Raw genomic sequence first — 6,053 nt, forward strand, 5'->3', positions numbered from 1 at the left:
ATACCACAAACCTGTGGGCAGAAGCTGATACTTCCTCGCAGCTGGAAGTCTGGCTGGCACCAACCTCCAGAGATGTATTAACAATAACAGCTGGATGTGGAGAAGGATTCAATGGAGGTGGAAGAAGAGACAATGATATGGTTGCACCTCCAATGAAATGCAAGTACTGCTCCCAGTTTGTGGTTCTTGCGCATGTGGGAAAGCAGGGCTGTTGTACCCAAATGTGATCTGGCTTGTCCTCTGCGGATCTGCCTGTTGCACAGGATACAGATTGCTATGCACCTGTCATCGTCTTTCAGCGTGAAAAGGACCACACTCGAGAGGTGCGTGCAACAACTCAGCCGCTCTTTTTCTTTGCCTGCCTCTGCTGGGTGCCCTGTGTTTGCTCCAGCTCCATCTCCCCCACGGTCACATCGTCTCTGACTGTTCCTCTGCTTGTGCCCGCTTGTCTGTCTCTTCTTTGGGACTCACATGATGGAGATTTGCGGTCCCTTCCATCCCCAGTCTGTTGCTGCTACTGCTGCTGCCTTTCCTCTATGTCTGTTTTGGAACTGCTGCTAGCCCTTACACGCACCAGTGGTTCCCAGGTGACATCATGATCATCATCATCCTCATTTTCATGTAAGCCAACCTCTGCAAATGCAGCCTCTAATCCAGAACCCTCACCCAGAAAGTGCTGACCACATTCTCCAAGGGTCTCAAAGTCTGCCTCCTGCTCTGAAATTCACACTGACAGATCCTCAGGCTGTTCATCAAACAACAAGGGAAAGTCATCGGGAGGTACAGGCACATTAGCCACGCTAACTCCTGTCTTTGCTCCTGTCAAAGCTGTGCTGGTTGCTGCTGCTGCTGCTGCAGAGGAAGAGCCTGCTGCACTTGAGGCCCCTGAGACCCAATCCACAATACTCTCCACATGACGTGGCTGTATGATTGTATTCCGCCCTCTCAATACATCTACCAGTGTACTGGTGCTTCGCACACATCTCAGACGTGTTTGACAACTTGTGCTGTTGCCTCCAACAGTTGGCCGCTGCTGCTGTCCTACAGTTGCGGACCCCCGGTAAGTATGCTCCTTGCAGGTTGCGCCAGGTCGCCTTCCCCTGCGTCTATCGCTCATCTTTTACTTATTCGGGCAAAAATGCACCTGTACGAAAGGGTCTTCTATGGTAAATAGCAAGAGGTATCAAACACTGAAAAATCTGTATTTTTTTTTAATTGGCCAGAAATTTTGCTGTGCCAAACGGGTTTCTTTGGAAAATAGCAAGAGGTATCAAACACTGAAATATCTGTATTTTTTTATAGTAGGTGTCACAGATTCCAGCAAATCCAGGTCACCTGTGCCTCCTTCCTGCTGCCAGCACCATCTCTGCCCCTGGATCCAACACTCTGTTTACTTCCTGCTCCAAGTCAGGTAATTCTCTGTCAGCTGCTCCCTTGCCTCAGAGAACCAGAGTATTCTGCAGACGCACTCCCTCTGCTGGCCAACATCTAAATAACACCTGAGACCATCTGAGCAAGACCAGCACTCCCTCTGCTGATGAGATTGATGACTGCGGCTCACTTGATCCACACCCATCTCCCCTTCTTAAGGAAGTGACCAGGCAACAGGAAGTTGCCTGAACAAGCAGTTCCTTTGGCTCTGCTTCCAGGTAACTGTTGTTTATCTCTATTGTTCCTGATTCTCCATGTACCGACCCCGGCTTGTTCCTGACTCCTGCTTGCTGCCCGTCCTGACCTCTTGCCTGTTTCCTGACCACCCTTGTTCACTGCCGGTCCTGACCTTTTGGCTTGTCTGACTACCCTTCTGGATTTCCCTTTTGTACTATACTTCAGTCCCTGCTTCTTGGCAGTCACTTGCCCTGGCAGGCATGGGGGGCAAGAGGTATCAAACACTTAAATATCTTTTTTTTCTTTTTTTTTTTTTTTTATAGTAGGACAGAAACTTTTCTGTACCAAATGGGCTTCTTTGGTAAATAGCAAAAGGTATCAAACACTGAAATATCTGTATATCAGAATTTTTTTTGTACCAAATATGCTTCTTTGGTAAATAGCAAGAGGTATCAAACACTGGAATATTTGTATTTGTTAAACCCCCCTAGCGGTATTCCCGAGTGTGACTCGGGGTGGATTTTACCTGCAAATAGCGGTAATCCTGAGTCACACTCGGGGTAGCTTTAAACTAAAAAAAAAAAACCCACTTACCATGCTCCGTTGTCACCCCCTTTTGTCCTGCTGGTCCCTGCAGGTTATGGGGACATGTCCTGTCTCCTCAACAAATGCAGTGATTATCTCCTGGGATTCCGGGTGATGTCGGTGCCGGCGGGCGGATCGACGGGAAATTCAAATAATTTTGTATTGGATTCAATACAAAATAGCTGTATTGAGTTTAATACAAAGAAATATTCATATAATATATATAATTATATATTACATGCTGTTGTACACTTACATTACATGTTTAAATATATATTTTTTAACAGATTTTTGTGTTTTATTTAAAGTTTATTATTAAATATTGGTGAGTTATGCCTAAGAATTATAGCCTACAATGAAAAATACATTTCCATGTAAAAAATTGTACCACTTTTTGCATGGAAATTTGTACGGAATTAGTTAGGTTAATAGTAGCTATTTTGTTCATTCGGCGAGAACACGACCTCATGGCGATCACAAGGCCATTCTCGCTCGCTCATCCCTAGTTTGAAATGCCTCTGAGGACAAAACTAGCAGGATGATTCCAGCTGGAGGTTAGAGCCAAGCAACCAGAAGGGATGATAACATCTCCTTAAGCAAGAATGACACACCATAGCAGTTGTTGAATATGGGGGTTATACATTGAGAAATCTATTTCAAGGACTTCTCCAAATATCTTGCCAGGTGTGTAAACATCGCTGTTATCTGATGAAAACCAAAGGAGACCTAACTAGCTGGTCAGCTGAATCAGGGGACTTTCCCCCCAGTGCAACAGTGACATCTGCTGGAGAATACCGACAGGCGCATGTGAGCGGTGAATTTCCGGAAGTGGGAGGACACCTGAGTAAGAGGTGGACGCATGGGTGTGGCTGAATGTGATAAGGGGTCCTGGCTATAATAAAAAGGGACAACAGGCCCCAAATCTGTCTCTGACTTTAGAGCCCAGCCAAGGTACAAGACATAAAGGACAGACTCTTTGGGCCTGATTTTTCAAGCAAGTGAGTGTAAGCTCGATGTGCGCAAATACGCGCCAACATGCGATCATATTTTGTGAGTCAGAGCCGAGCACTACTGCACTCGACTGCATTTCTCAGCCAGATTCCTGTTGTGATAAATGAGCAATGCAGTCGAGAATACGCCAATGAAGCAATTAATTAGCCCACACATAGTTGACTACCATTCTGCTTGCGCTAATTAAAACACTTTGTTTTCATCTGCTCAATTTAGGAGGATCTGTCAATGCTGATGTATAGCAATAAATTAGCACACACCTGGTCCCTGTTCTGTGTGCATCTACAGGCCACTTACAGGTCAAATAGAATCTGCTCCTTGATCTTTTTTTTTTTTTGGTTAAGTGCTACATTTGAATATTACAATATAATCATTCATAAAATGGCTTCATTTACACTTAGATTATTTGCAGTTGTTGTGTTGATCCTTTTTTAAGGGTTGGAACACTGCAAACCAATTTCTATCAAGCTGTATATGTATTAATTAACACTTTAGAATATGTCATCACACAATACTATTATTGGCACCATAAATCACCATATTGGCACCACATAAATCAAATATTTGAATCATGAATTGTTGATAAAGATGTTAGAATATATGTATCAAGGAATATTTAGTGATGTCACTTGTTTGATGTGTGTATGTCCAAATATATTGAAATGCATAAAAACACATATGCATTTTCTTTTGGGATATTTGAACTGGACTGGTTTATGTCAGGGTCATCTTTGATGTTTGCCCCTCTAGTATGAGTTGATGTGACTTTTTGTTATTTTTAGAATTGTTAGCTTCATCTGTTGCTGCAAGGTTTTTGTGCCTTGTTTCTAATTCCATTATTATTGACATTGTATCTACAAATAACTAGAACAAATATATGCATGTTTCCACTATAAACTGCTACTTGCAGTTGCATTTGTCTTGCCTTGTTGCCTTTGGTCCATTCTCAAAGTCACATTGTCATATATTGCCATTTGAATTTATTATGTACATATTCCTTTTATAAATAGTTTGTCATGGTTTGGATTTCATTAGCTTTTATTTTCTTCATCTGACATTTGCAAAATAAGCTTTGTTTTGCCTTAAATATACTTCACTCATGTTGATTTGCTGCCACTGATCTACACAACTCCTCTGTTTATTTGGAATAGTGTTACTGGTTTGTTGTCATTATGCTGTGCTGCCTGATCTTAGCACTATTGTATAGAAGCTCACTTACACTTGCTGTCCAAACAGGTTGTCAATTAGCTGTCCAACTTGGTTGCATACTCATTCTAACACATATGATGTTGATGAAAAGAGGTCTAGGTTCCCAAGCACGACAACAAACATCAAACCACATTCATTGACAAGCTCACAAGCAGGGTCAAGCACTCTTAAATTCCACATTCCATGCATTATTTAGGTGTTTACATGTTTCAACTCGTATTACTATTGAAAACTTCCAGGGACAAATTTACTTAGTGCAAAACATATTTTATTTCTTTGTGGAAACAACCTCATCTTTTTTGTTTTTTCTACAGCCACAATATGAGGAGCAGCCTTCCACTTTTTTCAAGAGCGTAGCAACCTGGATGATTTACCAGGGTATTCTGCCTGTCCAGTCATGTCACCCAGGACCTGTACAGCTTAAAAAGCCAGGCTGTGCCTAGAATGCTGAGGCTCCTGGCCAGTCTAAATATTTTAGCAAGGGAAACCTTTCAAACCATGGCAGCCTTAATTTGGGGCCTGAGCCAGTATCCAGTTTCGGGGTGTTTCTGAAGGTTTAAATGCCATGCCACTATATATTTACTTCTTCACATCGGGTCCACATAAAGGTGGATTTCTCCTTTAACCAGAACAAATATGATCCATGAATGTACAATAGTCTGTGATGTGACATTCCGGAGGCTTGACAGCACAGCACAGAGATGTTATCATCATGTTAAAGAATCGATTACATTTTTAGGATGTGTTAAACAGCATGGTAAATGTTTTGTTGGCAACTAGATGTTGGTGGATTGTATTTTTCATGCTTTTCTGGCTGCATAAGCAATGCTTGGCCAAATTTGTGCTAAATTCCACTCTGCTCCAGTTTGCCAATCTGTTTTTGTAAAGTCACAGCTCTTACACAAATATGTCTTCTGTTTAATTTCACTAAGAATTAAAGTATGTTTGCTATGACCTAAACCTCCCAGGTTTGTTTGTTTCCTAAACATGATGTGCTGAAATATGTAATGCATACATTGTAAACAAATGTAAATACTCAGGCGCAAAGACATTAAGGCAATAAGTTCATCCCTGACTCAACGTCCCTCTGCTGTGCTTTCCGAGCTAGACGCAGGATGTTGATAAACCTCTGGCTCGATTTCCTTTGCAATGTCCCAGGTATGCCAGGGTTGGGCATGTGGTGGACCGAGTGGACAAACTACTGGGAGGGGCTGGACAGGACCCAGCTGTCTTGGTCCATGTTGGAACCAATGACATAACTCGGGTAGCTCGGATCTTCCCCCCCCCTCTCACCCTAAACCCCTTTCAACCAATTTTCTTTCTCCTCCCCCAATTTGCACTATTTTTCACTTACAAATCCTTCCCACCACATTTTTGTTTTCAAACCTTTTCCACACCTTGCTTTCACTATCCTCGCCTTCTCATTTCTCCCGCCCCCTCTTGCTTACCAGCCATCCCTCCCTCTTTTCTCCAAAAAGCACTGACAGCTGGTTTGGGTTAAACTGGCTGGCAAGCAGCCGTTTATTTAACCAAATTTTTAAACTTCTTTTTATTAAACAATAACCAATAAATAACATATGAAATAACATATATTACCATAATGTAACATTCCAATATCATCACATTAACATAATATTAGC

The 6,053-nt window shown here is 42.2% G+C and overlaps 1 long non-coding RNA gene across 2 annotated transcripts; it reads left to right on the plus strand.

The window, feature by feature from the left end:
- Positions 1 to 1,644: 1,644 nt before the first annotated feature.
- Positions 1,645 to 5,373, plus strand: LOC140339331 (uncharacterized). 2 transcript variants are annotated; one of them, XR_011922426.1, is made up of 3 exons: positions 1,645 to 1,882; positions 2,878 to 3,191; positions 4,728 to 5,373. It is a non-coding gene; the product is annotated as an uncharacterized lncRNA (long non-coding RNA). The 2 variants fall into 2 exon arrangements; XR_011922425.1 differs by having other exon boundaries at positions 1,646 to 1,882; positions 2,878 to 3,037.
- Positions 5,374 to 6,053: the final 680 nt, after the last annotated feature.

Source organism: Pyxicephalus adspersus, chromosome 10, assembly GCF_032062135.1.
Source record: "Pyxicephalus adspersus chromosome 10, UCB_Pads_2.0, whole genome shotgun sequence".
NCBI lineage: Eukaryota > Metazoa > Chordata > Amphibia > Anura > Pyxicephalidae > Pyxicephalus > Pyxicephalus adspersus.